The sequence below is a fragment of the Pagrus pagrus genome, assembly GCF_965226575.1.
Source record: "Pagrus pagrus genome assembly, chromosome: 13".
Taxonomy (NCBI): Eukaryota; Metazoa; Chordata; class Actinopteri; order Spariformes; family Sparidae; genus Pagrus; species Pagrus pagrus.
The window spans coordinates 24,994,579-25,013,699 of record NC_140197.1 but is presented as its reverse complement, the minus strand read 5'-3'; positions in this window follow the sequence as shown (position 1 = coordinate 25,013,699).

The following is a 19,121-nucleotide window of genomic DNA, read 5'->3' as shown; positions in this document are numbered from 1 at the left end:
GAGGGTGATCAAATGAGCCAATAGCACTTCTCTGGGGAAAAATCGCCTTGCAAATTAGAGAAGACAGTAAGCCAATTTCCATGTTCAGACTTTAATTTTGAGATTCTGCTAGAACTGTATTCACTCTCTGTCTGAAACGCTCATGTCTCTTTAAGACCCTCTTCCCAAGAGTGTGCTCTGATTGGCTAGCTCACACAGGCCTGAGCCAGCACCACTAACCGTCTCTCCTTTCTGCTGGTGTCTTTAGCGACTAGTTAGCTGCATTTCTACCATAAATAGAACTACACCAAAAACTTCAACACCACACTTGTTAAAGTAGTAATATCCATTCTCTTGACTGTCAGTATTAGAGCATTAGTCCAACATCGCCCCAGACTAGGAGTAGTCACACTAGCAACACGCTAAAGCCTGATTCGACAAGCTGACCCACAAAATATAAACACTGAAACAACATAAAACATGGCAAAACTCACAGTTTCTTAGTTTGAAGTCTGGTCACAGATGGCTGGTATTGATCTTTTCTTGAGCTTGTACATGTCAGGTTTACAAATACAGGATCCAAATGAGAACATGGGCGCAGGCAGATTCACAACAAAAAGCTTAATGAAAGCAGAAAACCAGTCCAATAATCCCAAATGTGATAAAGAAAAAGGCAGGCAACAAAAATCTGGATATGAAGAGAGTGCTAATGCTCTAATGTCCATGGCAGACCTTCATGAAAGGTAGCTTTCCAGGCCTAGGCAGCCCTTTGAGAGTGTCTGGGTTGGTAGGTACTCCACATTTTCATTAAGTCCCCTTTAAATCTAAAACGTGTTTAACTTGAAAAGTTACAGTTTACTTTGATATTAAAAGTATTTACATTAAGCAGTAACGTTCTCCACATATAGCTTAAGGTGTTATAAGCCTACCACTGTGACTTATCCCTCAAGAAAGAGCATTATGAATGAATCTTTAATGTTTTTACCAGGAGGCGTAGAAGCCTGTGATCTATGAGCACCTTCATGTTGATGGGCTGAAACTCTTCACTCTTGTTAAAGGAGATTTATGCTGATGGAGGGTACCAACGAGCCGAAGAGACCTAGGACTCGCTCATTAATACACGGCGCAGCAGCGGCAGTGATCGCCAAGCAGAACAAGCGAATGATCCTTCAAATGAGCGCTGTGCAGAGGCAGGTCACAGAGACCACCACTCAACACTACTGGCAGAGAAGAGAAGAAGAACTGCTGAGCGCATACCCATGTTGGAGCAGGAGAGACCGTACGGCTCATTACGATATGAAAGTGAGAGCAAATCAAAGAGTCTTCACACAGTGGAAAATATAAGACGTGAGCCCACACAGGTCACATGACTTTTGTTCCCGGAACTTTTGCTTCTGGCGATAATGAGCCTGCCTGTCTCTTCCCCACATCTTTGGCCCTCTTCTTCTTTTTTTCCCGCAAAACAAAGACTCCTCTGATCATGGCCGACTACAAACGAGAAGAGGCTGAGCACAAAAAAGAAAAAAATCAATGGTTCCATTCTTGGGGAAGATAAAAAGCTTTTAGGCTTTAATTATTTCCCCCTCGTAGCTTTATGAATTTGCTTACAGCACCACTCAATTCAGAGGTGAGGACTTCCTTGAGCGCACTTGCAATAGGCTGGATCAGTTAATTTCCTGCCACCGCGGTTAAAGTAGCATGATAATTATTAGCCTGTATCAAAGACTACACTCACTCAGTCACAAACTTATATTTCAACATCTATAGAAAGATTTTGAAATCCAGTTTAGCTCAAAGGAAAGCTGTTTCTTCCTTCATTTTCTCTTGTTTTGCTTGAAATCGATTAGTAAGTCAATAAAATTAACATTTTAACAAAACATAAGGTCAGTGAGCAATATCAAAGCAAGTGTACTTGTTGTTTTTGTATTGTACACATATTAAATGAATGAAACAATAGGCCCATTTCATGGAAGACATTTTCGATATCAATATAAGAAAAGCTGTAAATAATAAAAATCAGTAAGGGCTACATTTGATTCAGTTTCCACGTCCTGGTTCTGTTCATCACTGTCAAGCTGTCACAACGTAATGGGACATTTAAATAGAACTGAGCCATATTCAATGACATTAGTGACACCTGAGCTTTTCCTGTTTTGACAAGTCAAAATGTCTGCTGTCAAAAAGGCCTCTAGAACAAACAAACAATGAATGTATTTTCTCCATGAAAAACCTATTTTTCTTGTCTGTCATGGGTGGATACCAGACTGTCTCACCTCACTGTGAGCTGGACTCTCAAGAGGAACTCTGTTCTGTGTAAATATAAAACCTGCATCATATTCATTATTTTATTATCTCTTGTTTTATAGCAAATTGTGTCTTAAAACAATGTTATTAAAATAACTACATGCAGCCTCATTACTCACAGTAAAGCAAGTTACCTTGGTGATGTATAAGTACTTGCGTAACAAAAGTTATATCATTTACATGCATTAAATTATGTAATATGACTTTAAAATCAATCAACCCTGACTCAGGATTAGCAGGATGATAACCCCGGTCTCCAGGGGCAAAGTGTATGATCCATCTAACCCTGCCAGCCACACCCTGGCTAGGACTTTTCTCAGTCTTTATACTGCTGTCCTGGAGGGGCGCTTCAGGAAGTGACGGGGTAGAGGGGTACCCACAGTGTCAAACTTAGAAGCAAAGGGCCCCTGACCGGGCTGCAGTATTTGACAAGCTGAGAGTGGTAACGGGCTGGGGTGTCTTTTTTTATTTATTTTTCCCAGCAAGTTTTCGAAAGGGTCAGTTTTCAATGACCTATAATACTGTTTTTAAAAAAGCCAAATCTCATAGAAAAAGTTTTGTTTTAAGAAACTTCCATCAGTGTCAAAGTCTAACACCTTAGACTTCAGTTCAGCACCAGTAGTTGTATACAGCACCGTCTATTAAAGGTGTCCTCTGTAGTTTCTGACCCGTAGAAGCACTCTAGAGCAGCAAACCTTTGAGCTGGTCCCTGTATTATTGGTTTTTCTGAATGTACGTGAGGACGAACATGTATGTGCACATGCAGAGGACTGATGCCGGTGACAATCCTTCCAATGGTCTCACACTTTTCCACCAATCCAAGAAAACATTTATGTGAACACTACAGGATTCAAAATGTTTCCAAAGTCATCATCACACACAGTTTTATGAGGAAGGAACTGCAGTGAACTTTAAACAGCACTTTTCGTGGTTTAGTTTTTTTTGTTTAATTTTGTAGATAACATCCTCATGTGTCATGTTTTACTTTCCACTTCCTGTCTTTGTCTTTTTCCTGCTCGCCTGTGTTTGGTTAGTTAATCAGCCCCTGTGTATGTAAGTCTTTGTTTTTCCACCTCTCTTTGTTGGTTAGTTTGATTCTTCTGTTTCTGTTCCCCAGTCATGTTTGCCTTCTTGTGTTCCTTTGTGTTCCTCTCTGTGTTCCCAGTGCTTCATTGGCTTGTGCTTTGTTTAGTTTTTGGATTTTTTGTACTTCATTAGTTGTCGGATTTGCCTCCGCCTGCTTCTTCTTCTTTATTTTTTTTTGTTGCCTGCCAGTTTTGTTCTTTTGATTGCAGCTTTCTTTATTAAAGCTTGTTTTTTATGTTTTTCCACCTGCCTGCCTCGCTGATTTGCGTTTGGGTCCTTTTTTGACACACATAACAGACACCGGGTGCAGAAGGAACATCAGCATTTATTTGAAGTCCTATCTTGTGACAAAGCTTGCCAGTGATATAAAGTCATTTTCATTGGACTTGACATAAAACTAGAGTGTTAAAAATAGTGTTACAGCAGAATAGATTCATGAAAAATGCATCAAAGATTTCACTATAACCCAGTGAGGAAGAAATCTGAATCTCACTGAGGGACTACGTCATTTTGTGCGAGCTGAGCAGCAGTTCAGATTCATTATAGAGGAGGAACTCGCTGTGTTGAGTGAAATGATGTCCCGCTGCTGTGTTCTGTGTTTTTTTTTGTGTGTCAGTACAAGATCCTGAGCAATGACGTCACACAATGAGATTTCTTTCTGTCACACTTTGTTGGCGCTTTTGTCCCAGCTGGGAATTCACCGTCGTCCTCAGTGTGATGTCTCTTAATCTCAAAACGCTGCAATCACAGAGGCTTTTTTTCTTCCCCTTTCCTGGGGGACGTGCTTCTGATTGCTGAGGCACTTGTTATTTCCTTGAAGAGGCTCTGGTGCATACTACAGTTCTCTAATCTGTCCAGCAATCATAAAGTCTCGGGAAGCTGTCACTGATTGGCCTGATAGTGACATCATTTCTGAGGATGCGTAAAAATTATTTCCTGTGAATGAAAGGCCCTTTTTATTACCACCATCAATTTATGTTCACAGCATCCCATGTAGTATTTGTAAACACTGAAACATTTACAGTACAGATTGATTTTCGGTGCTCTTGGACAAAGATGGGGAAAAAAACACTCAAGCCATCAATTTAAGAACATTTTGTTTGCAGTAATTACATTTCTTTACAGCGTAGCAGGTCAGCCTTTATCTGCATGAGTTACAAGCAGTTCCGAAGGATGTTTTTTTTAATTATCAGCTCCGAAATGTGCTGCCTTTGACTTGTGAAATGACTTTGTGGTGCAAAGGAGAATGCAATTAGTCAGAGACTTCATGATTTCAAAAAGCTTAGATTGCAATCCATTATAGCCTAAAAGTATTTCAGGAATTCTCTGAATGCTTCACCCCTTGCATTATTTTCTCTCTTTAGCGAGAAACAATTCTCTATTATCTAAATTCTATTGACTGTTTAATCACACAGAAAAGGGGAAGGAAGCGCCATGATATTTCTCATATTCTGCACAAACACCAAGTATGAATCCCGGCATTAATCAGACCGCGATGGCAACAAGTACGGAGACATGAGGAAGTGAAGAAGCTGATGAACATGAATGGAACATCTGCACAGAATCAAAATGAAGGAGACTCGACTGCTTGTATCAGACACGATGCAGAAATGTTTGGGACCTGAATTCATATTAACACGTTTCAAATCACTCATTAATTTCCCATGCCCACAGTTCAAATGGAGGTCAGAGTATTTCCCAGCATGCATTGGGCGAAAGGCCCAGAAACAGCCTGGAAAGGTTTCAGGTCCATCACAGGCCAGACAATTACAGACAGAAAATTAAAGGGATGCTTTAGAAACTTTTGACTTGGCTGTGTGTGTGTGTGTGTGTGTGTGTGTGTGTGTGTGTGTGTGTGTGTGTGTGTGTGTGTGTGCGTGTGTGTGCGTGTGCGTGTGCGCGCGTGCGTGCATGTGTGTGTTTGGGAAATTATTGAACATGCATTAAGACTCAAATTCAAAGCCCTGGTTCTTGGTGATAATAAAATGTACATTATTAATATCTACAGTATTTATTCAGTAATAAATGAATGCCAAATGACAAAAACTTGCTCTAAGTAATGCTCTAAACCGAATTGATATTAATAATTCCAAATAGCCTAGAGCCACGGACCAGTTGAGCAATAATAAGCCAGATAAAGCGTCCCCTTCTACACAGGAACAAGACCGAGACTTGTGGTTGTTTAGCAAAGTTTTGTTGTTGTTCTGTGTCTCTTTTTGGTTGTTTTGTGTCTCTTAGTCACCATTTTGTGTTCCTCCATGAGTATTTTGTGACTATTTTGTCTCGTTGTAGTTGTTTTGCTTTATTTTGTGGTTTAAGTCTTTCTTTTTGCATCTCTGCATAGTCGTTTTTTCATCTCTTGTAGTCATTTTGCATGTCATCATGATCTTTTTGCACCTCTTTGAGGTCTTTTTGCATCTCATTGTAGTCATTTTGCATCTCTTACAAGTAAATTTTCACATCTTTCTAATCTTTTTGCACATCTTCGTAGTCGTTTTTCATCTCTTTGTAGTCAATTTGCATGTCTTTGTTAGCTTCTGCACCTCTTCACAGTTGATTTGCATGTCTTTTTTTGGTCTTTTTGCACCTCATTGTATTTTTCTTTTGTATCTCTGTGGAGTTGTTATGCATGTCTTTGTAGTCATTTTCCATTGTTTTATGCTAACATGTAAACTGCATGCAAAATGAATGGCCTTCATACCATTCACACTATATTTCATATGCTATTCCAACCAGTGAAATATGCAACTCAATTACAACATTTATGACATTACACTTACACGTATATTTGCATTTTAGCACTAAAGATTGATTTCTGTCTCTGCAAGAGAAACTTCTTTTGAAGGATAAAGAGTGAAAAAGACAAGTGATAATTTGGACTGAACCTCCTCTGCATTCCCCTTAACAACAACACTCCTGCTGAATAGAGAATGAGATGCATCAGACCAGGGAATGGAGCGTTAGTATGCATTGTGACTGAAATCAAGCTTTGTTCTTCATTTCACATCCTTGGCATGCAGAGAAACCTGAATTCTACGGAAATAGCTCTTGTAGGTGGCTGTGCATAAATTCATTACTTCTAGTAAAAGCAGTGACAGAGATCCAAACCCGCGATGCTATGTGTGAGGAATAGAGGACTCTATCCAACAGAGGAGATCAGAAATAAATGATGCTGATGTGAAATCAAAGGCGGAAAAGACCTCCAGCTTTTCACCCTCTTCTTTGATTGATAATGGGACAAAAGTCAAGTTTCACAGTCAGACAGTTTGTTTTATTTTGTCTCCTTTGCTGTGAGCCTGAGTGCTTGTATGTTCTCAGCGTGTCTGAATGGGTTTTCATGGCTGCTCTGGTCTCCTCCCACAGTCTAAAGACATGCAGGTCAGGGGAAAGAAACTCTAAATCGCCTGTGGGTGTGAACGTGAGTGTGAATGTGTTTGTTTGTCTGTCTGTATGTATTGGCCCGTGTGATAGATTGGCGACCTCTCCAGCAGCGTTCCCCGCCTCTCACCAAATGCATGCTGGGATAGGCTCCGACCCCCCACAACCATGAGTAAAATCAGTGGGTATGGATTGAGGAAGGGTGTGAGCCATCTACAATATCTGAAAATGCTTTGTCTACAGTGAGTGCATCACACACAGATAAACTGTCAAGATTCATTTGTTATTTTATCATAAAAGTCCTTCACGGAAGACAAAGAACGTTTCCACACTCCACCGTTTGTTTTCTCAAGGTTGAAAATGAGTACTGACGGCTCAACTTCTATACATCTTCTTATTCTATGACTTAAAGGAGACCTATCATGCTTTTTCCTTTCCTTTAGTCTGTTATATGGGTTCTTGTGCAAGTAAAAGGTCTTGAAAGATAAAAATCCTGAAGTCCGCACCAACGAGAGCTCCTCTCTCCTACAGAAAACACTGCTCCTGAAATGCCTCGTCAGCAGTCCCGCCTTTAATTTCACAACTTCGTGACATCACACTACGTCACCAATATTCAAGGTAGAAGTGAATCTAACAGGAAACTGACAACATGACGTAGCTGACCGGAGACATGTTGAGAGGTGCTGGCTCAGGCGTGTGTGAGCGGACCAATCAGAGCAGACTGGGTTTTCGGGTGGGGGTGCCTTAAAGAGACAGGAGGGGGAATACAGGATAATATGAGAAAACTGATGTGTTTTTTGAGCATTAATGCATGTAAACCTATTCTAGTAGTAACCCAAAATAGAATGATGAACCTGAAAATGAGCATAATGTGTCTCCTTTAAAAGCCACAGAGAAATAATTTTTGAAGATGTCATGGAAAACCTTTCAAATTACACACTATCCAAATTGCATCCACAAATCACTCATTCATCTGTCCAAGTTTTGGACCCCTGTGGCAGTTGTCAAAGTCTGCAGCTGACAATAAACCTTCATCATCCACTTACCTTCAAAACCTCTGCAGCTTTGTGTTTGTTTATGTTTGCAAACATTCTCCCCATTTAGCCAAAAATAAAAAAAGCACCTCCAGACGGAAGGTTACATTTTTGTGTGAATAAATCATGAGTACATGGTCAACCTTGATGGGAACACTTAGTAAGTGGAGTCTTCCAGATACTTTCAGTGTTAGAAGCAGCTGTGCCATCTGCGGAGGGGAAAGATTCACATTTGCTAATATTGTAGTTATAGAGTTGTATCAAATTAATGTAAATATATTATAATATTGTAAGTTGTAACAGCTGCAGGCCAAGCATTTCTTGGGACTGTGTCATGCTAATGAGACAGGAACTTATTAAAATCTCTGTAAACATATGCAGCACATTACTGAATCACCGCTGAAGATATAGAGCTCAACAGTGAGTTTCTGGAAGTGAAAATCCCTTTTATATTCTGAAGGAGGATGTTGATTATAGCCATATTGCCGTAACCATCTAAGAAAGACTTATCCGTACCTATGAGATTGTGTAATGATGGTAAACAATCCTGTAGAGGCCATTTAACAAAAATAAAAGCTCCTCCAGACAGAAGGTAACACTTTGTGTAAATAAATCATGAGTACATGGTCAACCTTGATGGGAACACTTACTAAGTGGAGTCTTCTATACTTTCAGTGTTAGAAGTGGCTGTGCCATCTGCAGAGGGGAAATACTCATGTTTATTAATATTGAAGTTATAGAGTATCAACCTTTTTTAAAAAAGTTTAATTTGAAGGTAGCTCCTAAACTGTCAGGGGCACCAAAACCTCTTACTGCTGCTCACTATATACTTTGCTGTAACAATTAGCTGCCTTTAGCATGTAGGGCAGTTAGCCATGGAGCTAAATGGCGCTGGCTAGATGTTGAAATGCACCTGGTCAGGATTTGAACCCCCAATCTCCTGCACCAAAGCACAGTGGCTCTACCCACTGAGCTATATAAGTATGTCTTTATTTATTTTATATATTCATTTTGGTACATAAGGGCCACCATACATTTAGTACTTATAGAACAATCCAGTGAATACTGCCCAAAAGTCATTTTTCTAACCATTTGTACACTGTGGTTGAGAGCATGACTCATGGCTCCGTTTCATTTAGGTACTTCATTTCCTCGCTGGCTCATTAACATATAATACTGAGACACCTGAACGTAACACCACCAAAAACCATCACTAACACTGTCAGTCACACCTGTGCTTTTCCTGCCACACGTGTGAGACAAAAGTTTATCTGTGAGAAAATAGATTCAGTTAATGACAAACATCACTCCTTTCTGCATTTCTGTCACGTACATAAGAAAGTGAGAATAACAATCTAAACACTAAAACTATTCAATGTCACTGGTGCCAGGGTAGCACAGGATGTGATTAAGACAATTAGATCCACCTGTTCTCTGCTGTCCTCAATGATCCCCAACTCAACCACTCACTGATTAGAGGCTGCAGGCAAAACAGCCTCTACCTGACTTTCATTTGAGAATCATATACCCTCCAGCTCCTGTATGTGTTTGTCCAGTCCCAGTGATTGATCCCCGTCTTCCTGAATTATCCCTCCTTTATTTTCCTCTCTGTTTTCAAGCCAATTTTCCCAAGATGGGCTAGCTGAGAGAGTGGGTCAGATATCGAGCTGCAGGAGGATATATTCAGTAAAAGCATGCCAGAATTACTTTATACTGAAGAAGTGCAGACAGTAGTGTGTCCGACTCGGCTGATTGATCTTGATTTGGCTACTTATCAGAAACAGATGGACAGAGCAGCGAGACAGGTCAGGGGAGAGCTGCAGGAAGGAGGACCAGCTTCCAATTTTGCCCTGAAAGCAAACAGCTGGATCTGCTGAGGACATTCATGGTCCCCAGATGATTTCTCCTAATTTTTTGGGGTCATCCAATGACCTTTCCAGTAGCAACTTCCATCCAAAACAGTCACTTGTCATTAAAACGTACTGAGCTCATTGAAGCTACAGTTTGGAATAAGATCACCCTCTAGCACTACCATTATGAGCAGATTCTCATTCAGTTTCATGGCACATTAATGTAGTACTAAAAGGATTAAGCGATTACGCAACAGAACCCTGCATAGAGCTGCAGCAGGTAACAGAGTTCACAATATACTGTGGTATGAAAACTGACAATTATCCTGCAAACCTGTAAACTCAATTTTTGTTATTTTGCCATCTGCGTAGCCTCTCCTGCAAACCTCTGGACGCAGAAATATTATCCTTTCTTATCAGGGGCTACATCTATAGGAGACTGTTAGTGGAACCTTACATTTAAACTTGTCTTTAAGTAACACCACTGTAGGTTTGCTCATCATCGATCTTGTAACCCGTGTTATAGTTATCTTATTCCCAGCTTTAATATAGTTTATAATCCTAAACAATGTCATTTCAAAGCCGCAATCGATAAAGTAATCCTCACATCTCTGATTGTACCTTTACCTGTACCTTTACTTGTTACTTGTACCTTTCTTTAGACACAGCATATGTCAAGGATTTGTGTGCATTCAATACAATATGATATACTCTATTGTCCCCAAAGAGACATTTGTCTTGGACTCAAATGTTGCACACAAAAAGCTGCCTCTATAGTAGTAATACTTAAAAAAAAACAAAAAAACAACAACATGTAAACATATTGCTCAAATTACACAACCAGTCATAAGAAAACCGTGAAGCTGTTACAGCCTCAAGCAACATTATTTACATTTTCAATTGAGGCAAGTGTTGAAAGCAGCAGAATAGAGGACCTCATGCATAGACCGAGCCAGAACAGGATGAAGAAAAATTACAAAATCAGCCGTCAAATTAACAGGCTTACAGTCAGGCATGAGAAGGCAGCTTGTGAAGGTTCCTCAGAAATTAACGGGCCGGTGGGAAAAGTGAAAAGAGGCTGGAGACGGAGCCAGAGGGGCGTGCTGAGCAGAATAAAAACCACTGACGCAGCCGTCGTCACAGCGTCGTCCAGCCCTTTTCCTCTACAACTGTACTCCTGGTCAGTTCCGAGCATATATTTATATTTTAATGTTGCAGAACACGGAGTCGAACGCTCACTTCCTGTGCAGAAGCAATCCATCACACGTGTAGGTAAGAATTAAACCCACAGTGTACTGTATGTCTGTAAATGTCACAGTAAGAAGCGAGTGTCTGATCTCCTCCAGAGGGAAATAAGGTCCCATTGTTTTCACATTTATTTAACATCTCAGTGACATCGGCTGTCAAAATCCATCATTCTAAATAACACATCAAATGTTACAAACATTCCTTGAATACCAAAATCATTGTATGAAAATCGGAGCGTTGGTGCTGAAGATCAACATGAATCTTCCCTTTTACCTCAAGGTCTCAGTGTGCTGGTTGTCTGTTGCAGTAAAGGGATTAAGAAACAGCAGTTACATCAGATTGAATATTTAATGTACATTGATTCATTATGTGTTTTAAATATGTATTAATAATAGGGCTCCTACTAACAACCACTTTGATTTATTGATTAATCTGCTCATTATTTTTATATTAAAACAGTTAATCATCTGGTCCAGTGATTCCCACAGCTGTGGGTCGTAGCACCATGGTGGGCAATGAAAGTACTGCAGGTGGGCTGCGACAGGTCATCTACACTAAATAAATATAAAGTTTTAAAGTTCGATTTAATATTAACATTAAAAAAGTCATGACAATTGATTAAACGGGGTAGAAGACGTGTTATTTTTACCTGATCTGACGTATTTTTATCTGGTGTTTTGTTGAAGCCTTTTTTTCCATTGATATGAGCAGGAAACACAAGATATTTGATATCTAACAGACTTCAACACAACATCGGCACACATCACATATCGTATCAATGACGGGGTCATTGTTTGGCTGGTTTGGTTGATAAAATGTCAAAAATGCTCGTCACGATTTCCCAGAGCCCAAAGTGAAGTCTCTGAAGTCCTCCTCCTTTTTTTGTAACCAACAGGCCAAAACCCAAAAACTCTTTGTTTACTATCATAAATGACAGAAAAGCAGCAAATCCTTACATTTAAAAAACTGGAACCAGCGTGTGTTTACTTAAAAAATGACTGGAACGATAAATCAAGCATCAAATAGTTGGCTATTACTTTTCTTTTTGTAATTAATGGATTAATTATTGCATTTCTAAACGATAAGGCACAAAAGAATTTTGCCCTTGCTGGAGTTTTTACTCATTATGAGACTCTCAAACAGCTGACATATGCTTGTTAGTAAAGCAAACGAAGAGCAGTGGATAAGTTGTCAGGAGGCATTACAGTCAAGGCCACTCTGTTTTCCCCGGAGAGTACCTGCTAAAAGATGTAACATCATGAACGATGCTTGTTCTACTAGTTGTACCGTCCAAAATAAACAGAAGTGATACTTAGCAGCAATATGTGCAAGGTTTCAACCTTGACTTTGCTCAGGAATACCCTCCTTAAGTATATCATTAAGTTTCATTAAGAGTCATAAAGAAAAATAAAGACAACGATGATGATATCATTTTCTCGTACAATGCTGAGATGGATTCAGCTTTTGTGTTTTGTGAATAGCTTGTGGCCTCCTGCATTAAAAGTAGATGGGATCCGCCGGTTTAACCTTAAAATAAAGTCAGAAATCCAATTCAAGGATTGAAAAAAATGTTGTTTTCAGCCTCACAGCGGTCTATACCTACTACTGATACAAAGTGGGCAACAGGATGGAAACACTCTTCACACATGTCCAGTCAGTGACAGAGCTAACAAAGACAAATACCTCACCTTCGCGTCTCAGAGCAAGAAGATGGATTACAGTAGCACCTCTGACTTGCAGGTCTTTGTACTGAGAGGAAACATGAGCAGAGATTGCAAACTTCACACGGGAACTTTCTTGGACTTTTTTCTGTGTTCAACATAATTAAATATCACATTTTTATCCTGACTGTTTACAGCAATTACTGAGAGTAACTGGCATGGGGAATGATATGCGTGTGCAGTAATATCTAAAATCAAAACCCATTAAGCAAAGTTACAGATCAACACACTGTGCTGCATTTTAACGAGATGCACCACACGGTGCATCATAATAACAACAGGAATACTCCAACACAGCCCCGGTCAATACTGGTCGCGCTAATTAACAACAATGACACTGAGTCTGGACTTCTGCTAATATGATGTGCAGTTATTGACTAAGTCTTCCTTATTAACGTCAACTGCGTCCAAAACACAGCCATGGACGGCTAATTTGCTTTTAATTCATTGTTTGGGTCAGAGTGTGAGTCACCGAGGAGCTCTGACAGCTTTGTCGCGCCTGTCAGCTCTCTCCACAGAATAGTTTCATATTTTGGCTCAGTCTTTTCAAAAAAGTGTAGGTGGACTGAGGTCCAGAATGTGATGACTATGTGATGCTTTTAGCGATCAGTCCAGCCTCTGCACCATTTGAAATGTAACTACAGGGAAAAAGACTGTCGCTCCGTCTAATGCACTCTGTATTCCTCAGTCTTAAGCAAGCGAAATGCACACATCAAAATAGATTTTCACCTTCAGCACAGCGCACTTGAATTCATAAGCAGTTTCCAGAACCAACTTCTGAGAAACCCACATTTCCTAAATGTTTCAAATGCACCGTGGAAAGATATTAGGTAAATACATCTCAGATCAAAGCCTCTGGCGCCGCAGTGAATAAAACTAAAAATGTCTGCGGCGAATAAAAAGCCATTTCTATCTTCAGAAATGTGCAGAAAAAAACTTGATAACTCTGGTATTATTCTTATAGGGTCACATCCCATTTTAGATCTAATAAATTTCATTACACTTTAATACCGTGGCCGTCACGAATACTCAATTCTGAATGACTCGAGGGATGTTGATTAATTTCAGATAACAGCATATAGCTTTGATGGAGTGGTCTTATCACTGTTTCTATATTACTGGTGATGTGAGCATGCTGTGAAGCCATCGTGCTGATGCAAGGGCCTGTGGAGCAACATGTATGAATCCAGGAAATGCCTATGTTTCTGACGTTAAGACAGGATTGCAGGATCTGCCCAGGTTGTACAAATAACAACCACCTTCTCTTATTAGGGCTGTTTGCAACATTTGTTAAGTTTGGAGGCATTCGGTACATTTACCTGCTCTCAGTAATGCCGGTGCAGACACTGAGCAAAACAGACTTTTTAAGTAATTTACAACATTATATAAACTGACAGGCCCACTTAAATCCTGTTAAACAAAAGAAAGTAATATTTTTATAGATCAAGATAAAATTGTAGTCATTAAGACCTGTTACTATCATCCGCCCTGAGTAATCGGATCGTGAGTAGACACCTGACATTAACATACGTCTTGACATGCGTCTCGAGTGACCACTTATGATCTGATCTCACTTCCCCGCTCAATGTGCAAATACATCACAGGGACAAGCAGATAATTTTTTTTTTCTTTTCTGGTATATCTTAATGTTTAACATTTGCCGAATTAACAAGAAGACCCATAAAATTAAAAATTTGTTATAGACAGAGTTTCACAACGGTTATAAAGGTCCCCTTAATGCAACAACTAACAAAATTGAGCATTTTATTAAGGGAGTCTGGTGACTTTCTTCACAGATGACAAAAATGTTGCTTTTATTAGTCACTGTTTACCGTATTTGTAAAATTTGACATGTTTACTGTCAATTTGATGCATTTAGTGTAAACAGTGAAATCAGTTAACACAGTGTGGTCAAACAGCTGTTGGGCGGTGAGACGCACTTCAGACATGAAAACAGATGGGCTGGTACGGCTGTGCAGTATCATTTTAAGTCAAATATCTTGGAGCCATTTAAGGACGTCACCTTGAACTCATTTTTCTTTTCTTTTTTTACATGACTCTCGTCTTCATTTCAGTGTATTGTGCACTTTGTTGTGGACACTGTTTCAGCAGTTTATTCATCTGCTGCCAAGTTGGCTAGTAACCTGATGACTCTACCCACTGAAATTAATTTTTAAACATGTTTTAGAGGGTGGGCTGGTGCTAATTTCAAGCCTTGATAGGCACCCATAAACACCGTCTCATATAGCTTCAAGACAAGCTCACAGAAACCGGGGGGGTATCATGACAATTGTTTTGTCTTGTTTTGCTTGAAATCATGGTGTAGAAGTGGCAATGTGGCAGCCATTTTTAAAATCTTCTAAGGCAGGATGAATGCTTTGTATTTGATGCATTGGGAGTGAGAAAGGTCTGTTGTTTTTCTGTCACAGGTCTTGTGTAATTTGGAGCTTGCAGTTGTTATGTACTGTAGGTTTTGTCCGTGGGTAAGGGTTTGTTTGGGAGCATGAAACATTATTTATGTGCGTTGACTTACTTCAAAAACAAATACATTAATTCTCCGGTCAGTGCCCTCGACTTCGATCTGTAGTTGGTCTCCAGGTGCTGTATGTCGGCTGGCACTGCTCCCCCAGGATGGGTTAAATTAAAAAAGAACCAGTTTCACCACGTTGTACATCGTACATGTGATAAAAATAGCAATTCCTCTTCTCCTTCTTACGTAACATAATGTAAAAATCAATCCTGACTCCTGGTCACAAACAGGAGACCAACCCTGTTATACCGGGGGGAAGGTTCGATTTATGACCCATCCAATCACCCCAAGTTCAGATTGTCTCGCTCTTTATACTACTGCACTAGAGGAGTAACTACAGCTTGCCCCTCAAAAATCCTCAGTCCGCCACTGGTTCGAGCACTTTAATGTACTTCAAAGAAAGTGGCTTCAATATGTGAAATATTCTAAAAACAGATAAAACTTCATAAGTAGCGAAAGTAAATAGAAATCATGTTTTCATGCTTTTCCAATAACATCTTACAAGTTGCATATCTGACAGATGACTGATGAAGGCCTTAGTGATCGAAGTGTGTGTGAACAAATATGCATGTTTTATTGCAGATGAGAATGCAATTAAATTAAAATGCATCACTTCATTTGGCTCCGATCTACAGGGGGTTCATGTACAGCGTGGCGTCACGCAGCATGTTGCCTAACAAGACGGTCAAAGTACTCATGGCTTTATAATGAAAGGCCATTAGAGGCATAAAAGCATAAAAGCACAACAACAAGTCCACCCACTCTCTGAAGCTCTACTTGTGAGAGTGTTTCTCGTGGGGTGATTACAGACCGTCTATATGTGGGATGACCTTTGATAGAGTCGCTGTCTCGGCCAGATGTTTGCTAACACATATGGCTATGGTTCGAGGCAGAGGGATCATATTTCTTCTCTCTCCGTGACATTTAAAGCTGTAAAGATTCATAGTCGTTATCTAACGGTCTGACACGAACCAGTCGGGGCTACGGACTGTGCTCACTTGCCTTTTTACAGCCTCTCTCTTTTGCTTCATGGTCACTTCCCACGTCTCCCTCGTGGCTCCTGTACCATGATCTAACACCCACTATAATAAAAGGCCAGGATATTGAATTGTAGGATGTATGCGAGCGCTGGTGGATGGGACTCTGACTCGCAGATCTGATGATAAGGCACAGCGGTGTTTATTTTACCCTGCGTAAAATAAACTGCTTAAGCGCATGTGGTGGAAAGATGACCTTGTTTGACTGAATCAGTTTCTAACCTCTATGCTGTAAAAGTCTGGCTTGGCAGCTTGTGCTTACAGAACAAAAACTGACTGGGGAGTAAAAATTACAAGGTTGTCTGATTCTTATATTTGAGCAGATGACCTCGGGTCGACACTTTAGAGAGCCAAAGAATACAAGGCCAAAGACTCACTCAACTCTGCAGTGATTTAACTTAGCAGCGTGCACATACAAAATTACGTCTTGCCCCTTCTTTAATGCTTACTGTGTAGTGGATGTCTGTCTTCTCCGGAGAAACAACAGTATTGATCATTTCTCAAAGCCCCAGATGTTCGGCGGGGCAAAGGTGGATGGAAAGGCTTGACGTTGATACACCACCACAGTAACAGTTAGGGAGGAGGGTGGGTGGATGATTGATGAAAACATGGGACTTTGAAGCTGGAGGCAGTGCTGTTTCTGTCTCCAGACCTGAAAAACTGGTTCCTTTTCACGGTAAAAAACAAAAAAGTTCCCTGACCACAACAAGAAGTTGTTTGACTTAAAGTTAAACTTAAGGACTTCTCAATCAAGTTTTATTGGCTCTGATCTCAATCTGAGTCCTTTAATATTGATCTGCTGATCCAGCGCTTATGAATGTTGATTAATATCTGACTCACCTTATTATTCACGAGCTACTTGATCCAATTTTGAAGGTCCTGATTCAAACAGTCAATAAACTTAAATTATTGACATGACGAATGGAAATTTGTGCCTCCTGAAACCAACATGAGGCGGTCTGCTAGAGCAGCTTGTCCTCATCAGACTGACCATATCGGTCGACTGTGAAAGCATCTTATTATGAGCCGTATAAATGTTTGTCGTTATGGCAGCAAAGGAGGAAGTCGAGCCGTGCAAGAAGGCTGCATAGCCAGTGATTGCAGCTGGAGGCTGCGTTTCGACATTTTTAAGTGTGACACCACCGGATATATTTGACGTAGGACCATGGCGTTCCAACATTTGTAAATGTGACAATACTGGATACTTTGAGGGAGACCTCAGGACAATTTCCAGCCGTGTTTGTTGTGACCAAAATAGGTATTTCAGGCCAAAACATGATCTTCTCTTAACCTTAACCAAACCTAACTGCAAGTGTACGACAAAGGTCCGGTAGCCTGTTGCTGGTACGCTGCAGCAATCATGTTGTTTGCCAGTCACTGGCAATCGACTTCTTCAGTCGTTCAGGTATGAGGACGTGTTAGTTAGAGAGAAGACGGATGGACAAAACACTCCACGATGCAGTAAAGTAAGGGTCAAATTTGTTATCGTCTCTATTTTATCTGATACGATCCATTATCTTGTTATAATCCTTGAGATTTTCATTCAATCAACACCTGTTTTTGATCTTGTCTATTGTCTACATGTTTTAGCATTAGCTATTCACTGTAATTTTATTCAGTAATTACCTTTCTAAATAGTTTTTAATCGTTAGTGGTAGAGTCTGCCATTGCTGCGGCGGATTAAAATTGCCCACCGCTGAAAACAATGCAGCATGTAATCCAGAATTAAGCAAATACAGGCTTTAGTTTCATGTGGGTGGCGGGTCAACAATATCTTTAAACACATACATTTCTTCATACTTCAACACACAAAATGACCCTCTCCTCTGTTATTCTCCGCAGTCAGTGGGTGCCTGAACTGTTATTTTTCTTTCTGTAAGGCGCAATCAAATACATAAAACTACAGCAGAATATATGAAAAATAAATAGCGGAGCAGTTCTGACACTCGACAGTGACTGGCAGACTGGACTCACTCCTCTCACTGAAATGACAGCTTGACTGGCATCACTTACTCTCAGTGTGAGCTGCAGAGCTGTAAACCTGACTGACTAGATGGGAGATGTGACAATCAAGACCCACCAGAAAGAGATGTAAAAGATGGCTCAACACTCAGCACTCAACCTTATTTAGTTTGTTTGTTTTCATTAAAATCAGAGCAGCACTATGTGTGACGCAGAATGTAAGAAGAAAATCTGAGCTCATACTGTATATTATTTTCACTGCAGCCCTAGAATAATGTCATTGTTTCGAGGTTTTAGTGTTTTTGTTTAGTTGTGCAATACTCTGTGTCTTGAAGCGTAATAATAAGAATTTTCATTTTCCCCAGTTGTCCCTAATACTCTATAATACATTTGGAGGCAGCAGGAAGCTACAGGCGAGAGAGGAGGTTACACATTTGAATCCACACACAGCCTGTTACAATAAAAACAAGGGGGGGGAGGCGTGCTCTCCTCTCCTCTTCGTCAGTGACAACTGGCAAAGTGCCCTTGAGCAAAGTATGAACGTCCCTAACTGCTCCAGTGGAGCTGCTAATTGGTCTAAAGTAGACACAAGAAAGCGATGGTTCTCTTGGGCAGATCCCAGATGTGACTGTTTGTAAATGTCGATTATTCACCTCGATGCTGTTTAAAGAAAGGGCACAAAAACTTTGGTTTGTAAGAAAACCAAAACAACTGATTTTCTTTTTGTATAAAATTAAAATAAATGATCACACAAGTAATTCAATGCATAAGGGACTGTACAGAAATGATTCGGGTGGGGAGGGGGGATATATCTTACTTTGTGTTGTAAAAAAAAAGCATCATAAATATTTTTTTGATTCTGTCCTTGACTTGAAAACACTTCAATCCCCTCCAGTATCTCAAACTACTATATTTATGGTAAAACTCATTCAAAAACAGCAAATATTACTTTATGTCAACAGAGCTGAAACTATTCGTCATGGATAAAATGT